Source organism: Parasteatoda tepidariorum, chromosome 10, assembly GCF_982258835.1.
Source record: "Parasteatoda tepidariorum strain Cologne lab strain chromosome 10, Ptep-v5.0, whole genome shotgun sequence".
In the NCBI taxonomy this organism is placed as follows: domain Eukaryota; kingdom Metazoa; phylum Arthropoda; class Arachnida; order Araneae; family Theridiidae; genus Parasteatoda; species Parasteatoda tepidariorum.
This window is the reverse complement of record NC_141764.1, coordinates 43,844,237-43,865,319: the sequence shown is the minus strand read 5'-3', so window position 1 is coordinate 43,865,319 and position 21,083 is coordinate 43,844,237. Positions and strand designations below refer to the sequence as shown.

General features: G+C 29.1%; 1 long non-coding RNA gene across 1 annotated transcript; it reads left to right on the top strand.

The window, feature by feature from the left end:
- Nucleotides 1-5,770: 5,770 nt before the first annotated feature.
- On the top strand, nt 5,771-20,792 carry LOC147802528 (uncharacterized). Its single transcript, XR_015429921.1, has 3 exons — nt 5,771-6,416; nt 9,295-9,476; nt 20,527-20,792. It is a non-coding gene; the product is annotated as an uncharacterized LOC147802528 (long non-coding RNA).
- Nucleotides 20,793-21,083: the final 291 nt, after the last annotated feature.

Sequence of the window (21,083 nt, the reverse complement as noted above, 5' to 3'; positions counted from 1 at the left end):
TTAAAACTGTGTTAGAATCTAGCCATATGGCCTGCACTTTTATAAGTAATAGTGGACAAGTTATGCTAAAATAAATTTTTTTTTAAATATTAAGACATTAATTTTGCTACCGTCGGAAAAGAAGATTTCTGAAACTACGGAAATTCCGTAGCAGTTGGAGGGTATGTTGTATGTGTCATAAAAAAGATTCGCGCGTATTTCCTTCATTGGTTGATGATAAAAGAATGATAACCAATCAGCTTTTGGTTCAATCATTCAATTTTTGAAAGTGACGTATAATTTAGGGACTGATCACAAAGATTCGATCCTTGTCGATTTTATGGAGCATTGGAAAAAAATGGAATGGTCATTGGTTTTGAAAATGTTTATAAAGCTCAAATATTCAAATCGAATACACATGAATCTTGGTATCAATATTAGTATATTTAGCTCCTATTAAAACACCAATTAAACATAATGGCAGTAATACCGATTATTGAAATTAATTAAGCATCATAAAGTGATTTTAAATGGTTTTCCTGGATGAATAAGTACTTTTATTCTATTAATTTAACTTTTTGGTATAAAACATATTTTTTCATTTCAATTTATACCTGCTACAAAAATTAATTAAACACTATTGGCGTCAATACCAATATGGCAATATTTTTATCTTTAACTCCAAATCATTTAACAACAAATCATTTTTTATGGAAGTATAGTAAAGTTCGGGACATAAAAATAAAAGTTTTTAAACAAGCAAAAAAACGTATTTTTTTAAACTAGTTGAAACATGCTATTTTAATAAGCTTGAGAATTTTAAAAATAAACCACATAATTTTGAAATAATATATTGGTAAATTTTGGTATAAAACATAATTTTTCATTTCAATTTGTACCTGTTACAAAAATTAATTAAACACTATTGGCGTCAATACCAATATGGCAATGTTTTTATCTTTTATATAGACGAATAAGTACTTTTTCGTCTATATAAAATTATCCTTATAATACAAAACTTTTTTTTAAAAATTTCACTTTATTACTATTACCGATATTAATTAATCGTAATTCTCGAAAATATTTAGTAACGACAATAATATTTTTATAATCATATTTGGGGACCGAACTAATATCGGTATACTCATTTCGAAGGCCGTAAAAATGACCAAACTATTATGGAAGCCAGTGATGCTTAATTAAATTTGGTATTAAATAGTATAGGTATTTCCGTTATAAATACTGTGGTAATGGGAATTTTATTATATCAACATAGGTCCGTTATATAGTTACTGTGGAAATAGGTTCTTTTCCACCCTCCTAAATGGATAGCTTCCTCAATATTACTCAATATGAAACTATTATTACAGCCAGTGATGCTTAATTAAATTTGGTATTAAATAGTATTGGTATTTCCGTTATAAATACTGTGGTAATGGGAATCTATTCTATCTATACAGGTCCGAAATATAGTTACTGTGGTAATAAGTTCTTTTCCACCCTCCTAAATGGATGACTTCCCTAATATTACCATACTATATATTCATGGCATCTAAATACACAATCTTAATTTTTTTCCGGTGCGGCTTCCTACAGCTATATTTACCGTAATATGAATCAGAGGTTCAACTCACCAAAATAAGGATTAACTATACAAATAGTGTAATTTAAAATATGTTATTTAGGAATTAAAAAACATTTCCACGACTGATTTGAAAACCTTAAATTTATTTCCTTAGCTCTTGTTCAGTTTCCATAATTTAAGTTTGTACAAACACACTTTAAAAGCGTAAATATCAGTATAAGAAACGCGAGGTTTTCAAGACCTTTTAAAATAAAAATTAGGTTACGTCATCACTATACGTTGTGAAACTATTAACGTACAACTTGTGATAAACGAATATGGGTAATCAAAGATGAATAATTCATAAAAGCCAGCAATAAAACTAATTTTTGATGGAGTAGATTTGCAAGATAGCACAACGCTCATATTATAAAATATTTATAATATCCAATAGAATTTTTTTTGGTGGCATGTAGTGCGTGAACTGGTCATCGGAGAGAATTTTAAAGTAGACAGTTAGATCCGTCGTGTTTTCTAACGTATTTACAACATATTATGTTCCAGTCGATCCAGAACTGGGGATTTTAAGGAACATGCATACACACTTGCATAAAAACATTCTGCTTACTTTATATAGATTGTATTTGGCCATAACAGATGTGTTTTTTTCTGCTTAAAAATACATGAAATATGAAATAATTAGATTCATCTACTTTTCTAAATAAAAAAATTAAATTTTTCAGTTAGAACAATATTAGATGATTAAATATTTCTTAAATGACTTATTGCTTTAAAAAATGAAAGTTGTCTTGCAATCTGACTTCTATTTTAAGCGAGTCGTATGATCTGAGACTTATTTATGTCAAAAATTATTTTATTTTCGAGACTATCAGCGGTTTTAAATACTTTTATATTATGTTCCGGCAATTGAGTGGATTAGACGACATAATTTGACGAGATAATACTATTATTTTAAATGCACCAAGACAGTGAGTTTTACTAAAAACCATCGTCCTTAAAAGATGGCAATGTTGAAGCCAAAGCTTCACTTTAATTGACTTTTACTTTAGGTGGAAACAAGACTGGTCTAGGTAGAAAAAAATACGTATATGCGATTTAATTAAGTTTTTAAAAAATGTGATTTAAACCATGATATACTTTTAAAGCAGTTTTAGTTTTAAATCTTATTTTCAAAACACCAAATCCAATTTTAAAAGTACCGTTATTATTGGCTACTTAAGTTACTGCACAACTTAGGATTCCTGCAAATTCATGAACTTCTATCTTCTTTGGCTAATTAATTGCAGTAAATTTTGGGTCTATGTTTGAAGTTTGCTTGAAACTTGTTTGAAACTTTTATGAATCATAGGAGTAAGTGGGTTAATACCGGGTAGCTAATATTCGAAGGCCTGTTGGAGCTCAACTGTTCTACCCAGAAATCGTCAAATTTAATCAAGACATTCATTGTTTAGCTGTGTACAGTCTATTATTCTAGAAAAGTCACTGATGCAATACTTATTTTAAAAGGAATTTTTTTTCTGGAAGAAGTGAAATCTACTGGACTTACCCCACTAGTAAAATTAAAAATACTAGAATTTCTATGAAGAAGTAGTAGCCATTTCAACTTTATATAACAATTTAATAAAAGTATGCATGCAATTTACATGTAATGTAGTCAAGGCCGTACTCAAAGAAGGGAGAGAGGTGGACAATTGTCCTAGCGTCCAGGACTACCAAGGGTTCGGCCAAAATTTCGTACAAAAAATAAATTGCTTTTTAAAGAGCTTTTTTTTTAAATAAAAGGAAATTGCAAAGACTTTCTTTATATCGCTATAAAAACTACGATTTTTTATAAAAAGTCATCAAAAATTATATAAAATATGAAAATAAGTCTTTTTTGCTTTGAAGAAGGAATCTGCAATGAGTTTTGTTTGGACAACACTAATTTGTTTCTTCTGACTTGGATGTAGTTGTCTTTGTTTTTTGCTTCACTGCAGCTTTCGTGGTCTCAACATAGACACGCATCAAGGGATTGCTGGTTTTTACACGAGAGCAGAGGTTATCGGAAAAAACCAAAACAGTGTATGATAAGGAAGCAGAACAGATATGAACGTATTAGTAAACGTATAATAAACTACACTAAGAATTATTTTTATTACTATAATGGGCAATAAACAATAACAAAAAACAAAAAATAATATCTGAAAACAAAAGAGCATTAGAAAGTTGACATAATAAAACAAACTTATCTTCACAGATGCCGTGAATTAATCAACAACAACACACCAATATGGTAAGAACTTGGAAAATGTAATTTCCTAGTAAAGTTAGTTCGCTAGAAAGAGCTAGTTTTCACACAATCGAATTACTCGGTATTACCCCACTCTCCCCTATAAGTTGAAAACAAAATAAAACATAGAGCTTTAAATTTCTTTTAGATATAAGGAAACTTAAGACAGCAGTAAGAATTAAAGATTTTGCCTATGTTAGTCGAGGATGGGCGAAAGAAAAGGTAAGTAGGTAGGTATCTTATTTACGCACTAGAGCTGCACATTTGGCTATTGGCGACCGTCTGGGAAACATCCATGAGGATGATCCGAAGACATGCCTTCGCAATTTCGATCCTCTGCAGAGAGGATGCCTCCCCTGCTCTGGTAGTTCGATAACCTGAGCGATAAGTCGAGTACTTTACGGTAGAACAGCTTAACGAGGATCGATACTGTGCATCCTCGGTCCCTACGCAACCTGATTAAAGTGGTCACCCAGCTTACTGACAGTAGCCAGTAATGCTTGATTTCGGTTTTCTACTGGGAACCTTGTCTTTACAATCAGTTCACTACGGGACCAGTGAAAGAGAAAACTAAAACCTATACATAAAACTCTCAAAATATTCATTATTAAAAATAAAAATTTGAAAATTATTTTTTTCTCTATTTTTTGTTTCAGACTGTACAGTAGCAACGATATTTGCGTTGTTCACATCCGCAGTTACGTGGAAAATCTTTGAAGGCTTTGATACCCTGTGTAGGAAAGAAAAACTATACGTTTATTGCAATTATACGTTTATTACAAACTTTATATTACAAACCGTTGAAAGCTTATAAATATGAAACATTATTTTGAATAGCTTTTAACATTTTCAGCTCTAAACTGGATGATTATTTTTTATGATAAAGGCAAATTATAAAATTTCAATCATTACGAGAAAAAAAATTGTAAAAGGGAAAGTAATTGAATGAAATCAAGGCATAGATAAACTATTTTAAATAAAATTTCTACAAAAAAATTTCGAATACTTGTATTAGAAATTTATCTAAGGTACTTTCACCTAAGTAATTTTAATAAATCTTAAAAGTAATATTATAAAGAGCGTAAATAAAAACAAAACTTAAAAAAATGTTTCATGACTATGCCAACACCATATGTTTCAGTTTTCAGGATCTATCTTAATTATAGGTTTTACTGATGGTAATACTAATAATTCTGTCAATCTATTCAAATTTTTATGCTTGATAGCACTTAAATGATAAGACTAATTTAAATGAAATTAACTTTTACTACACACAATTGAATTAGATGAGATGTAATGCTTACAATGGCAATTGAAAATAAACTCACATTCAGAATTTTATGAAACTGAAGTGATTAAATAAATAATCTAACTTGTATTTGTTTTATTCTGCACAGCTGAGTTACGAGGCGAATTTGAAAATAATAATAGCTTCTCGATTATTAAATTTACATTCCACTTGAGATTAGTTAATGGTAATGGATTAAATTTCTGTGTGATTTGTTATTAGGCTTTTTTGAGACATCAATTTCTCTGTAAGAGTATTTATTGAATAATAATAAAATCAAATTGTTCTTGAATAAATAGATAAAATTAATGATACGATAAACTATAAAAATGTAGTTTCAGTTGCGCAATGATAAACAATCACTTAAATAATTAACTCACTTTCATAACGAGGCGGACAGTCATTTGTGCCCTGAAACGTTATTTTCTACCTCTTCAAACCGGACGCTAAATTTGAAAAGAAAAATTACTATGAAATTTAAGAAAAAAATGCCTCTCTCCACCATTTTTTAAACTATATAAATTTTTTGCCTTATCCATAACTAAAAACATTAAGCAATTTCAGTTCTAAGGACTCTATCATTCTCCTGTCACCTTTCTTTATCTTTTTAATTTCATCTTTGGCAAGAAAGAAAGGAATATGATTCTGTTCATGTAAAATATTTTGGACAACAGCATCTTGGGGTCTTTTTATCTGGACTACACAGTTGTGACCCCACATGCTCAGTCTTGAGACCCCACAAGTTTAAGTGACGCATTAATTGTCATCAATTCCTCTTCCCCACTGAAATATCCTTTCTACTTCTAATCAGTTTTTACCCTGCACTCGTCCCAGCTGCGTTAAAAGAATAGAATAGAAATCGTAGTCATACAGATATTATTGATTCGGCCTATTTAGTGCAAGGATTTTGTTTTTGTTTTGTTTTTACAATACTGTCGTGAAAGTCAAAATTTAGCGGTACTATTCCATTTCAGGATATGTAAAAGATCACCAAAATTTTTTAAATTAATTTTTGATGCCATTGATGTTTAATTTTGATAAGTAGCTTGGTGGTTATGACTATCTAATATACTAATATTGGTATAGATTGTAATAAGTTCCTAACAGCTGCTTTGGCTAAGACGTTAGTAAGTTCAGAAAAGGTTAAGTGAAGTGTACTCGAAGCTCCTTAGTTTGGTGATAATTTTCATTCAGTGTTGCTGAAACCCTGCTTCGAGTTACAGTGATATTCTAGAAGTATTTTCTTTCCATGACGTCATCTTAAAGTTCCCGCAACTTTTGTTCACCGTTATGTGGTAGGTTCTTCGTTCATTTTCATATATATTAATTTATTTTTAAATTACTAAATATAACAAGAGCCCCTGATTGTCAACCATTACTAAGTAATAATTGCAATTCTTGAAAATAATTACAGCATTTTTTCTTTTCGAAAAGTGTACAAAATCTGCAATCTAAATCTTACACTTGAAAAAGCCTAAAAATTTTTTATATCTTATAACGCATGTTCTCCAATATGCTTTCATAAAATAACTATTTGTAACGTAGGTCATGTAATTAACACTTAGTAAAATATAGAAAAGGAATTCATGTTAAAACATTTTCTAATTATTATCCTCAAAACTAATTATTGCGAATGAATTCTTTTAAGAGAGGAATTGAGAAAAATAAGCTTCCAATCTGCTTCACAATTCTCACAATTCCATAGTTCGGTTTCCACTGAGTGTTCTGGAACTGGGAAATAAATGAGTACAATGGCTAGAATTCCAGAACTAATAGCTTTGATATAAGATGAGAAAACGTGCTTTGATACGAGAATGATTCTATTTATATTGATTTTCTCTCTTTGTTCAAAATAAAATTCACTCATCTAAAAAATAATCATACTCTCAATTCGTTTGACAAAAAAATAAGCAATTGATGCATCGGCCGTTTTTCAGTATTCCAGGAAAAAAAAATAATTAAAAAACTAAAAATATTTTTAAGAAGAAGTAAAAATTAGAGCAGTTAATTGAAAATTATGGATTCGTTACCGTAAAAGCATTTATATAAAATACATCTTTTTATTTGAAAATTAAGCTTTACAAAATTACTGTGTTCTCTGTACTTGAAATAAGCTTTTAAAAATCACTTTTTAAATAGGACCAAAAAGGAGAAAATAATTAAAATTTTCGTACCAAAAATGAAAAGCTTATCAATTTCAAAATAGTGGGGACATTTTTGATAGTGATAAATGTTGGGAAAATGTGGTGTCCCACGTTTTTCATTTTGTTATGATAAATTTTTTTTATTGTATCTAGCTGTGTAAAAATACGTAATACGTTTAATACGCTAAAACGTTTAAAGAGGACGTCAGAGATACGTCAAAAGATTATGAGGTCAACTCCCTGACCACCATACAGTCTGGTCAGCGAGTTAAGTTCTTTGATTATAACCTATTTTCAAAAAATTTATTAACAAATTCTCAGACTTTTCGAGATACTGGTGTGGAAATTAAAAAAATGAACATTAAAATTTCATTAAAATGAATCAAATACTTTTCATTCGTAAACCAAGATTTTCCCTTAAAAAATGAAGTGTTAAAGCATTCTTTTTAAACATTTGGAATTCTTTCTATTGATCTATGTTAGAAAAGCTGATGTCATGATCTCTATGTTCAATAAATCACTTTCTATATTTATTTTGCCCCATATTTATAGATATCAACGGTTGTGAGCAAAGATATATTTGCTTTAATCTTATGACCTCAACGAAACACCAAAGAAATATACATTAGCTGTGAAGGCAATATTTCACTCGAATAACTTCTCTTTATCGATTATTGACCTACTTGTTTCTCTTCACAAAAATAGAAACCTTTGTTACCTTTTGTATGAAATCTTTTTACTCCTCTTCAATACAACTGATTTTGTTTGCTCTGAGCTTTGTCAATATTGTGTTGGTAATAATACTCAGAGTATTGCTATATTCTCTATAATTCTGTATTTTACGTTATCTACGAATGCATACCATTCATAGACATGCTAAATATGTTTTTTTTAAATGAGAAATAGAATTCTTTTTAGATCGTGGTAGACATGCTAAGTAGATTTTTATGTGAGAAATAGACATTTTTTTCAGATTGTGATAGACATAATAAATACAATCTGTAAGAAAAATAGACTTTTTCATATCGTGTTAAACAGAAAATTGAACAATTGTTTTCATTTTCTTTTCTATACATAAAATAATTGAAAGTCATGTGTTTATGGAGATAAAACAATTTGCAAAACTATTTAGCCCATGTTGGCTATAGGTGGAACAATTTAAGAACTAAAATGTTCAATTTTGCCTCATTATTATTAGGGGAGTTCAGGGCAAACATTCCAGGGGTTTTGGAGAAAAAAACTGAAAACTGATCATGTTTGAAGCCCTCACAGACTGAGACTGATAAAAAACCAGAAGAGATTTCCCTGTAAACTATTAATTTGATCTATTGGAAGAAAAAAGCAATTCATATTCATTGTAAAAATCTTATTTTCTAAGAAAATTACACTTAAGCTGAGATAATTAAACTTTGGAACAATTCATTTTTTGAAAAGCAAATAAATTTCTTTTATCTTAGTTGCTTACCGTTATTTCTTTTACCTTAATTTTTTGTGCTTCTCTTAAAGTAATAATAGAAAATATTGCGGTGTGTTAGCAGAAATAGAAGTAAGCTAGCATTGAAATCTCGTTTAAATATAGTAGATACTGATCAAGAAATAATGCGAAGAATTCATTTGCAGATTTTACCAGAAACTGATTCAAGCGAAGCAGTAGAGTCATCAGTTAATCTAAGCTCTATTATCGTAGTTAATTAATAACTTAGGCATCATAGCCAAGCTCTTGGAAATCGATAAAAACATAAAGTTCTGTCAGAAAAAATAAAAAAAGTACCCAAACCGCCTTACTTACCTTTGCGAAAGGCAAAGTTGTAATATACAGCGTAAGTATTAATATTAGTTTATCACATGCTGGCCGTTTATGTTCAAACATAATCTATCTTTAGAACAGTATATCGATATAACAACTGAGGTGTTTTTAAATAGATGTCCGTCATTTTAGAGACATTTAATTATTCTGTGTCTGTACTTTAACTCAACAAAAGTAGCTGTAATAATGCTTATTCGTAGTAAAAATATGTATTTCCTTCAGGTGAGTATGTTAGCAAGACTGTTCATGGTGCACCCTCTTAAGCATAAAATCTGCTACTGCTTCCACCATCTCAACTATGAAGTTTTCTACTCGAGAAAGCGGTACATAAAGCGTCTTTCCAACATGTATTCTCTACTGTGATATTAAAGGAAATGGGAAAGATGATCTTATAGCAGAAAGAGGTAACAGTTTGTTCTAGAAATCAAATATATTTTCTCTTTCATTCATCAAAACTATAACATTAAATTAATCTTCTGACAATCTCTCTAAACAGCTGCTGCTTATATTTTCTGTATTAATTACAGAAATATCTTCAACACTAATTCATACATTTTATAGGAATCTAGTATTCCGCCGATTGATTTCTGAGCTATCGGAAAGATCTGGATAGCGATCACCTCAATAACTGTTCGATTGTTTTCTTGTTTTTATTTACAACTCAATGGAAGGTAATTCTGATTCATGCTTTTAATCTCTCTCGTCAACTTACTGGGTTGCTCATTGACTGATTTTAAAAATACTGCAGTAGGGAGAAAATCCCACTTTGTTCTATATGTTACTTGTTCAGAGGTTGGCTGTTGACTACACATGACTATCACTGAAACTATTTTCATACTTGTATATTCTTCTTTAAGTGTTTTGTGTTCGATTACGCAAGGTGTGGCAGCTGTACATATTAACCTTTCTTACATTATCTTGTTAAAATATATTAGATGGCACACAGTCTAGAAGCCAACAAGCTGCAATTTGATAAGTAAATTTTTTTTTCTTTGGTTAAGAAGAATATAACTATCATCGTACTTCAACGGTTCACTTTTTGCACACATCAAAAGTTACACATGAAAGCTACAAGCGCATTCATGAAGCATAGAAGCCAAAATGAATTGTCAGATTACTACTACTATAAAATTACGGGTTTTCAATAAGATAAGCTGGTTAATATTTCGATTTCCTCAAATTACTCTGCAGTATTTGCAATACTTTTTTTTGAATATTGTATTGGATCGGTATGCGGTTATTTTGAACTACTGTACGCAGGAGACTTTGATTATACGTCTCTCGAAATATATGATGCAGATTAAATTACGAAGACATATTTTACAGCTATTTTTTTTCTCTTTTTTCATTTACAATCCTTGACTTTTTTTAAAAAAATAAGGTTTTCTTTAGTTTAGGGACCTAATTTCAGTTATTCCTGAGTTTTTTAGATCTGATTCTAAAACTGCATCAATATCTTCCAGTAATCAGTTTTCAAATATAAATCGAACAAAAATGCATTAATTTTTTTATTATAGCATGAATCAAAACGTTGAATTATTTACAAAGATATGCTTTTATTTCCAAGTCCAGTTCGAAGGTAGTGTTTCACACCAATTTTAGAAAAATGCTAATTTTTTTATCAATTAATCCATTTAGCAATTGTAAAAAAAAAACTTTTATCAATTGAAATTTCTCATATTTTTAGAATTTGTTTCTTTTTTCGAGTTTCTATTGCGTCTCTAAATATTCAAGATATTAACTTTTTCAAATAAACCAGTATGTTTTCGAGGATGATTTTAAGCATTAATTCATTATTAATTTAATTTCAATTTAGTATTAACTTAGTTTTAAGAAATCAGAAATGAATATTATATTATGATGATTTTGTTCAGCGCCAAAGAAAGAACAAATACTAAAATACTGGTAAAATACTTGGTATCATTCTGTCCATCCAACTAGCCATAAAGTTTGTGACTGGAAATATTTACAACAAGCATAGTTTCTAGACCATAAAATTAAGTATTAAAAGGACATTGGGGGGCTCTGTGGTGGTGCGTCTCAGCCACAGTATGCACCCAACTGCAGGAACAAAATGACATCATGAGGTGGATGTAGTTTGCGTGGATAGAACTTTATGGTTGTTAAACAATACTAGGTAAAAACAAGCAATAAACGTTTTATTCTCATATTTAACAGCTTGAATATCCCTTTTTACGGTTATTTGACTGTTTTAATTGAATAGGATAAAATAACAGTTAAATAAATTGCTATTTAACAATTTTTATCTGGAAATTTCTAAAGTGTAGCGATGTCACGACGTTGGACAAGCTTCTTTGAGTGTTTCGCATGTTAACTAACATTCCATCGTTTTTTTTGTATTCTCATCCAATACTTTCACTGTTTTCCATAATAAGTTATTTTCCTACTATTTCTTCTCATCTAATTTCAAAAATTTAACAATATTTGTCAAATATCAATTTGTGCTATTGCAACCTGTCAGAATTATTCTAAAACAAAAGGAATAAAGCGTAGTTTTCTTTGTGTTATTTCAGAAAATATAAAACTGTCATCAAAGGAATTATATAACAAACCAGAAGAATTTTTTCTGTTGTGTACAAGAAGCAATATATGTTTATTTTAACGTTTAATTAAAAAAGTAGAAAAAAATGTATAAGGTCAAGGAAAATAGCTTCATGAACTTTAAAAGTAAGAGTTATTAATGCTCAAAAAGTATTCCAATTACATAATCTATTTTAAATGTCATAATTCTAAATATTTATAATTTTTTAACTATTTCAGGTTAATTTTAAATATCTAGGGGCAATTGGAAATTTCCATTGCTGTATACGCCGAAAGATTGTTTCCTAGACACGGAAAAAAATTGTTATTATCTTAAAAATAATTCCTTAAAATTAGACATTTAAATTACCCCCAATTTACAAATAATTGTTTTCAAACAATATGAAGCCATAAAATTGTCTACGATAATAAAATGTAATGGCGACAACTATTGAGATATTTTTCTAACTTAAAAATGTGATGTTTTATTATTATTAAGAAACACAAAAAAAATAATAAAAAGGTTTGGTACTATGTTTTCGTACAGAAATTTTTGATTAGTTGTTTTAAAGTTTGAAAACTAATTTTAGAAAAGTATGGAACATTCAATTCATTTCTAAAAGAAAGTTTACCATCGAAGTTTTCAGATCCTTTAGTTGGGATTTTCGAGATCTGTGTTTGGCGTGACGTCGTGAGCTGAGAAATTGAATCTTCAGCTTAAAGTAAGGAGCGAACTGCTTCTATTTTCCTTTCTTTGTCCTCATTTTGTCATACAATGGGCAAATGTCGTAATTCATATGAGCTGTTCATAATGTTCCTTTATTTCTAATTCTGCACCAGAATCAGGTAGGAGGCATGCACACAAAAAAAATTATTGAGTTAAGTATCTGGCTGAACATTACTTTGTGGAATTTGTATTTTGTCGGTGAAATTTCCATTTTAGACATAACTCAATATGAGTATTTGACAAAATGGGCACAATAAAAAATGCGTCTTCTAAATGTTCAACCCAAATTTAACAAATGAAATTTCCTACTCAATTTTCTTTCCTTTTTTCATGAAAAAATTAAGCATAGTACTTGAGAAGTGCCTGATATCGGAGTCGAGTTGGTTGGTTATATAGCAAATGCAACATTTCAGGAGACCTCTTTGCATTCAAAACCCTAAATTATGAAATGGTTTTTAAAAATCTAAATTTCTACTATAGAAATTTAATAGCACATATTATGTATAGGATCCCTGACAGACTTGCAAAATTAACTGCTGGCACTTTAAGTAGTTTAAAAAAAAGACAAATTAAAAAACAAATTAAGTATTTTAGGAAAATGAACAACGTCACTTGACGGACATCTCTGAATTCCTTTAGAAAAAGTGCAATTTTTATAAGAGAGGCTTGATAAATAAAAAAAAGAAGCTATGCTCATTTTCATAAATAGCTACGTCCATTTTTTAAATATACATTTTTAGTTTTTTTTCTTAAACACGTATTTTGATCTGTGTGTCAATTTGCTTAAGCATGCATTTTGATCTGTGTATAGAATAGAATAGAAAGTTTACAGACAAATTTTATAACATGGAGAGAAAAATTACAACACTCTCAAAGTTAGCCCAACGACATCGGAACTCTAACTTACGATACGTTTGTCATTGACGATATATTCTAAAGAGGAACGGAGTTGAAGGCGAGTTGGTAGGGCATATAATATTGCTAAAATTGCCCATTTTCGATGAAACTACTATACTACTAAACGATATTATGAGTAGTATTCTAAGAAACCATGATATCATTTTGGAAGTTTTTGGGCAAATTTGAGATTATATCAGTTGTAAGCTGCGATAATGCTTTAGTGTTATGAAGTAATATTTTTTGAGAGAGGAAAGAGTTTTGATGAAACTTTTTAAAATATTAAACATTCTCAATTCATAATTTAAAAAAAAATCTACCAAAGATATGTATTAATAGTAATTACAGTGGAAACATGTATATGTAAATATTTTAAGCAAACAAAAAAACTGAAGAAATATCATGTTTAGATGTCGAGGAAAAGGTACATTGAAAAGGGTCAGTTTTATCGTTATTGATATATACCCTACCGACTCCCCTTAAAGCAAGTTTTGAACATTACTGCCTATCAAATCAAAGAATTTCTCTCATTACAGAGTCTGACACTTTTTACAGCTATGGAAACAAGAAAAAGCAAATTTTTGAGAGGTGAGTGTTTAATACTTCTCTCACCAGCGGTGAGTGTCATTCTCTCAAAACAAATCCTCGGTTTGACACCTTATTGTGAAACAGTTTAGCTGTAACCATAATCACTAGCAGTGTCCTAGACAACTAGTGAAAGAAGTTCTTCAGTTAAACAGTCAGTATATGAACCAATTGACCGTTAACAGAATTCAAACTTGAAACGTCTGTTTCAGGATCAAGGGCTAAACACTTTTTTTTATTAATTGTGATAGGCCAGTCTTAAATTAAACGTCTTTCATTTAATTACAGAAAAAAACCCATGCTATTTTAAAAAAAGTAGTGCCAATATTTAGTTTAGGTATCTGATAACATGTAAAAATAGAAAGAAGAATTAATATAAAAAGAAGAATTAATATAAAAAGAAGAATTAATATAAAAAGATGAATTAATATAAAAAGAAGAATTAATATTAAAAGAAGAATTAGTTTAAAAATGGCTTCCGTGAGAAACATTTATAATTTTTTTGAAAATTTTAATCCATACAAATAAGCGATAAAATTATCTTTTTTCATTTCTAATTATAGTACTTTATTATATGGCCCGTAAAACTTGAAGATAAGTGTTCTGTCATTCAATACGACAAGTTTCCATTTCCTAAATAACCTATTCTATCTTTATACAGCTCCATCAAGGACGCCTAGAATAAAACAATAGAAAAAATATAGAAAAAACAGTCTATAAATGAAACAGAAATCGATAACGTTTCGCTTCTAGAAACGTTATTCCACACATAATAAAGCGAAGCGAAAAAAAAATTAAAGAGCATAACTCAGTCATCAGTTCTAATTCGAATCTCATCTGAATGATTTGGTTTTCTTGTCTTCTGAATGTGAGTTCACCCTAATGCAACTGTAATTTAAAATCGATGAACTACAAAGCATGTGACCATATTCTCAGAGATTCGAAGGGCACGTCACATATAAGCGAAGTGTTGCCAAAACGTGATTAGTAATGACATAGGTTATTAACAGTTCTTTTCCTTTTACAATGAAAACTTTAATGGAAATCAATGTATACGAATTCTACTGATTAAGAGGGGGAGAATATTTCTTTTTCATGCGGGCGAAAGTAGCTAAAAAAAAAATACGACGTCACTAAATTCGGTTTTGAAGAGCGAAAAATGAAAGGTGTTACCTTTCTTTTTTTCTTTTGGGCCTTTTTCAATTTCTTCTGCCATCTAGTGGGAAAAATTTTCAATTAAGACTCCTCTTAGCGGTTAAACTGTTTTGATGTCTTTAAAGATAATTACTTCGGTTCTTTTTCATTTAGAGAGTACTGGAGAATGAGTTATGTACTTTCTTTCGTTTCTTTTTCCCGCCGCTCCAGATCTCGATTTTTGAATTTTCCTTTTAATTTTTCCCCTGAGGGAAGTCTTAGTTAATTTTCGCACCTTTTGGGATTGCATGCAAATTACTTCGTTTCCAAACCAGCGTTAAAGGAATTCTTACTTAAGCTCATTAAGTTCGTTTTTACATTGCAAATTTCGTGTCGTTGTTTCATATTTTGGGACTTAAAAGAATTTGAAGTGTCGCCAAGACAATTTCAATTTTAAGATAATGGTGGGGAAAAATGCTTTGTAGTAGAAAGTATTTATTTTGTGAAATGGTAACAATCTTAGGAACGCTTCAGTTAATGTTCATTTAAGTATAAAAATGAAAACATATTAATTAGATTGGAAACAAAGTAAAATTTTTACGCACTTCGTAAATTAAATAATTATTGTTAGCTTTTCAGCACTGTTTAATCTCTATTTTATGTTAAAAATATGTACTTTTACGAATAAAGTTTAGCTAATTACAAAGAAGTACATTTCCGTGTTAGGGAGAGAATTATAAATGACTTACAGTTTATTAAAATAATATTTCATTGCTATGTTTGGGTTTAAAAACCAAACGCAATGTGTTTACTCGATTAGTTTTATTTACTTTTTCACTTTGTGAATATTTAAAATAAAGATTGAGTGTTCAACTTAAACAAATGGGTATATATTCAAGAATTGTTAGCTTTAAAAAACCACTCTATATATTCAATAATGATAAGTGAAATCAATAGTAATCATGGTATCAGTAATAGAACAGTTAATCAGTAGTAGTTAATCAGTATCAGTAGTAGAAATCAGTATGCACTTGTATGGTTAAATGCACCAAATAATAACAATATTTCTAGCATAATCTCACGGAAGTATTGAAACACCGTGAGATTTTTTTAAATTGCAAATTCCAGTTTTTTAAGACCTTGAGATATATGAGAGATTTTTAATCATTTTATATAACAACAATGTTTCGTATTGTTAACTTGTGTACTTGAAATTGGTTTAGTTTATAACAGTAAAATATGTAGTAGGGTAAACCAACCAGTGTAGGAACATTTCATGTATCTTGATTAAAAGTAAGAATTTGAAAAATTTTCTTTAAATTGATTGGTAAAAATAGCTTACTGCCAAACAATAGGAAGTCATCTAGCAATGTTTTGGATTACCTGATCAAATAGACTTCTTTGGAAAATTTTTTGAATTTGTTATTATCTCTGCAACACCTCGGTTCTTTGAAAAAATTATAAGGTGAGTGTTTGTATTTATATGTTTGAAGTGGAGATAATTGCATGTAAGAATTTTATTTTTCTCACTGTGAAAAAGAGAATTCAAAATATAGTTATTGAAGTTACGTTTTATTTTTTTAAGCATCATAGCATAATAAAGAACTGAGATAAGGGATGTTTATTCACTGTATCCCCAAACGATGAAAAACCAGTGAAGGAACAAGTGTTCCTTTACTGTTTTTTTTCTAAGTTAATGAAAATAAAATATGAACTTTAATTTTCTTGTACCGTAAACCGGGGCGAGTCTACCCATTTTAGTTTTATTTAATTTTCACTGTTTTAAATTGCAAATAAATTTTTTATCGACGGAGGACTTAGTTCAGACTCTAAGGAAGAAGGCGCTGTAGTAGTTTGATCCGTTTTTATTTATTTGGTGTCTTTTTAACCGACCTGTTCAAACGTCTTTTGATAGATTTGTATTGAAAATCAGCAAACTTTAAGTTGGTGCTCCGTAAGTATATTATTATTATTACTATTTTCACTTTGGTTAAGTGATAAACTTATCTAAGACTAAGATTACATTAATTTTATATGAAAAAACCCCCCAAAAAGTATGCAAGTTTTGCTGTTGTAAACAAAAAGCCAGAATTCGCGGGGCGAGTCTACCCATTCGTATTTAGTTTTAATAAAGCATAATAATATAATTTAGAACTTTGTTCATATTAAAATTAAGTCATTTTAAATGAATTTGAGTATATTATTTTAATTCTGCATTGTAAGAAAAATCACACTTCCCAAAAAAATGGGAAAAGGATTTTTCATGATTCCCAATGTTTGAATTTCGATTTTGTTAATAATCTTTAATTATTATTATTTATTAATTATTTAATTGTAAATTTATATTAATTTTAATTTATTTTTATCAACAATAATCAGAAAAAAATGTTATTTTATAATGTTAATGATTATAAAAACAAAACTCTGATCAAAATGTGATAATCGATCAAATATTCAATTTGTGTTATTTTATGAATAAAAAAATGGAATATATAATAAAGTTATGAATTTTACTTCATAAATATTCTATATAGTAACTAAAATAACAATTTAATAGTAAAATTTGATTATTTACAATGTTAACAATTATTTTAGTAGAATGGGTAGACTCGCCCCATACGAGAGATTTGTCAGCAGTTCTATAAAAATATGCAGTAACAGCGTAACTGTTAATATTTTCTAAAATTGATTTCACAGCTTTAAAGAGGGATAAATAGCGATTCCGAAACACCTATTAAAAGCCTTTTTTCTTTAATATTTACAAAAGTTTGACCCCTTAAAAGTGGACAACCTGAAAAAATGGGTAGACTCGCCCCGGTTTACGGTACCTTTAGTGATGTTCCGCATCAAAAGTATGTTAAAAATGCGAAAAACAAATTCTAACCAGTGAGTGAACAGGCATGTTCCTTTACTGGGCATAGATTTCCCAGTGAATGAACAGTATGTGATAATATGTTGACACTTTAATTTTCACTTCATGATTACAAAAAAAATTAACATTTTCCAAGTATTTATATGTTATAATTTCAAGAATAGGCCTGTTTTTAAATATTTGTATGGCTTATAAATTCATGAAGAGCATTAAAAAAATAACCAAAATTAAGCGCTCCTTTACTGGGTGTTCATTCACTGGTAAGAGCTGTTCCTTCACTTGGTCTTCTTACTACTTGTTATTTGAACCTCCAAAATTCTAAAAAAATATTGTGTAAGTTCTCTAAATTGTTTTTTACATATTTTGCAATTAGTAACAAATATGTTGACACTGTCATTTAACTAAAATTACGAATTTTGAAACTAACATGATTTTTTAAAAGGTAAGCGAAGCTTAAGTGTTCCTTCCCTGGTTAGTTTACCCTATACATGATTGTGAACGGATAATTTTCAGTAGTTACTATTAGCAATGTTGACGCGTTTTTAAATTCAATAAATTTTCTAACTTTCCAACTTTGATTAAATGAACAATATTGTAATTCTTGTACTGAAATAGAGAACTTTAACTCTCAATTTTTTATAATTGGTTACTCATTGCATTCTATGCGTGTTATTCAATATATAGATCTTCAGTTACAATAAAGAAAGGGTAACTCCACGCTATATAAGTAAACTCTAAAAGATACAATGCTAGTTTACGATCAGTCACCAGCCGGGATAGCCTGGTTGGTAGGGCGATGGGCCCATGTACAAGAAGTCGTGAGTTCGATACCCTCCGGCCGAAGACTCCCCGTGTAGTTAATGGTGTCTGGTGCACATTAAATCTGTCGGGTCACGAAGCCCTCCATGTTCCCCTAACAAATCTTACTTCTGGGGGTACTGATTTGGAGATTGATCGTTCTCTAGATCAGGTCAAAATTACGATCTGTGGATGAAAGAGTGGATGCATGAATGAGTCCACGCTATAAAAGGGTTGTGACATGTATGTGGTTGAAATCGTATTATTGGCAATAGATGCCACCACTGTAAAAAGAAACGCACCCTCTGCCTTAAATTATATTTAGTTTCACCAAGTAAGTTTTGCTAGTATCAGCAAGGGGCATTGGAAACAACAAGAAGTCACCCACAAAAAATTTTTAATTGAAAGAAAAATGTATTTATATCTGAAAACGCTGTCGTGGTTAAAAAAATAAAGGTGTCTCTTTAAAAGAGGTAGATTTTGTCCCATATATGACGCCCATTTTAAAAGTCTGCCATCGAGGAGCAATATAGGTTTTTAAATGTCCGTCATGTGATGTTTTAAGGAATCAACTTCTTAACAACTGATAAATTACTTTATTTTTTTAAAAAAAAAGCTTTTACCGTAAAGAAATTGTTTTATTGTTCCTTATTTCGTTCTAAAAGAATAAAAAGGAATAATATAAAAATATTGAAAAGCAAGAAAAATAAGTATTTTTTCCGCAAACTATTCTGATAAAATTTTCATAATCATTTTTTAACTTCTCACTTGCAAGAAAAAAAAAACTTTTTTTGATTCAAAATTTTAGTGTTGCAAAAAAGTATTACTCAGTTTACTATCAGTTTGACAAATTTCTTTTTAAGTTGATAGAAAAAATCTTTCATCATGAAAAATCTTTGTTTAGATGATTTTTCAAATTAGCTATCTTATGAGTATGATTGCATTGTAATGTTATTTTATTTGAGCATTTTCTCTGAAGACTTGAAATTAATACATAAATTACCATGGATACTTGACTTGAGAAAAAAGAAAGAGAAATAAAAAGCACAAATTGACTATGGATATTTTACTAATACCTAAAATAAATGCTTTTTCTAAAATATGTGTCTCTAATCTTATATTATAACCGCTTAAATAAGTTTAAGTATAATATTTCGAATATGATAATCGTTTTAATTATTTTCTGTAGACTAGAAATATTATTAGTTATAATATGATTCTATTTTTTACTTATTTTTTAAACTATGCGATATTTCAATAAATAAAAAAAAATAATTTATCTTATTAAATTTAGAAAACAAATAAATGTTTTTTAATTTTACGATGTTTCAAAATAGTTAAACAATTTCACTGAATATATATTTGTAATTCTTATTTTCACAAGAATCAAACGAAGCTGTATTTTTTAAAAAATATTACTTGTTATGTTACATCGCAATTTTGATACTATTATAGATAAATTTTTTGTATTAATTTATATCGCTAAAATCATAGAATAGCCCACCCCTTGGCGACATTTTAAATATTGCCAAGTTGGCGATAATTACTTGGATCAATGTTGCTTTTTTATTATTAAAAAAACAATTAAAATTATTACAAATGTATTAAGATATTATTTATAAAATAAAATACAAAATAACTTGCAATAAGGTAGCAACATATATCCCTGAAATATCTTCCAGAAAGCTAGTTTGGCGAGATTTCAAAAAGTCGATACGAGGTGGGCTATTCTAGGATTCCCCTATTTATATCATATAGTTTAATTATTAGCAAGAGTAAAAATTAAAACTCAGGTTATTAAAAAATGCATAGAAATAAATATTGGAGAGCAACAAACATTTGAGAACAATCGTTAATATTCCGTTTCCCTGAAAGCGAATGATTATTTGTTTTCTTGCAGTGAGAGTAAGATTGTAAAGAAGACACTTTTACAGAAAATTCTGAGTGAGAAGAGTTTGAAAGGACAACTCGATACCGCCTTATTTGTAGTGAGGATTAGTTGCTTCACTTCGTTTGATGTCTATGGTGGATGAAATGGAGTTTGATTTTTCAATATAAATTTTATTCTATAACTATATTTGTTATCAAAAGTTATCCAGAATGAAAATCATTCGGAAGAAGAACAATACGGACAAAGCAGCGAAAATGGTAAAATCTGTAATCTACAACCTGTTCTTGTAAATATCTAAAATTAATAAAAATAAATAAATAAAAATAAGTAAAAAAAATATATAAAAAATAAACTTTTTTAATTTTGTTTTTAATTTTTGTTTTTCTTTTAATTTTTAAGCTTTGTCCATATTCAAACTTGTCTTATTTGTGTCAGAAGTGAGTGTTGTATTTCTAATAGCAAAAAAAGAAGGAAAGAAAAATTATATCCTGAGATTTTTTTAATTTAATTTAATTTTAATTTTCGTACTATGTAATTGTCATTACATACTTTTTTATTTTAATCTT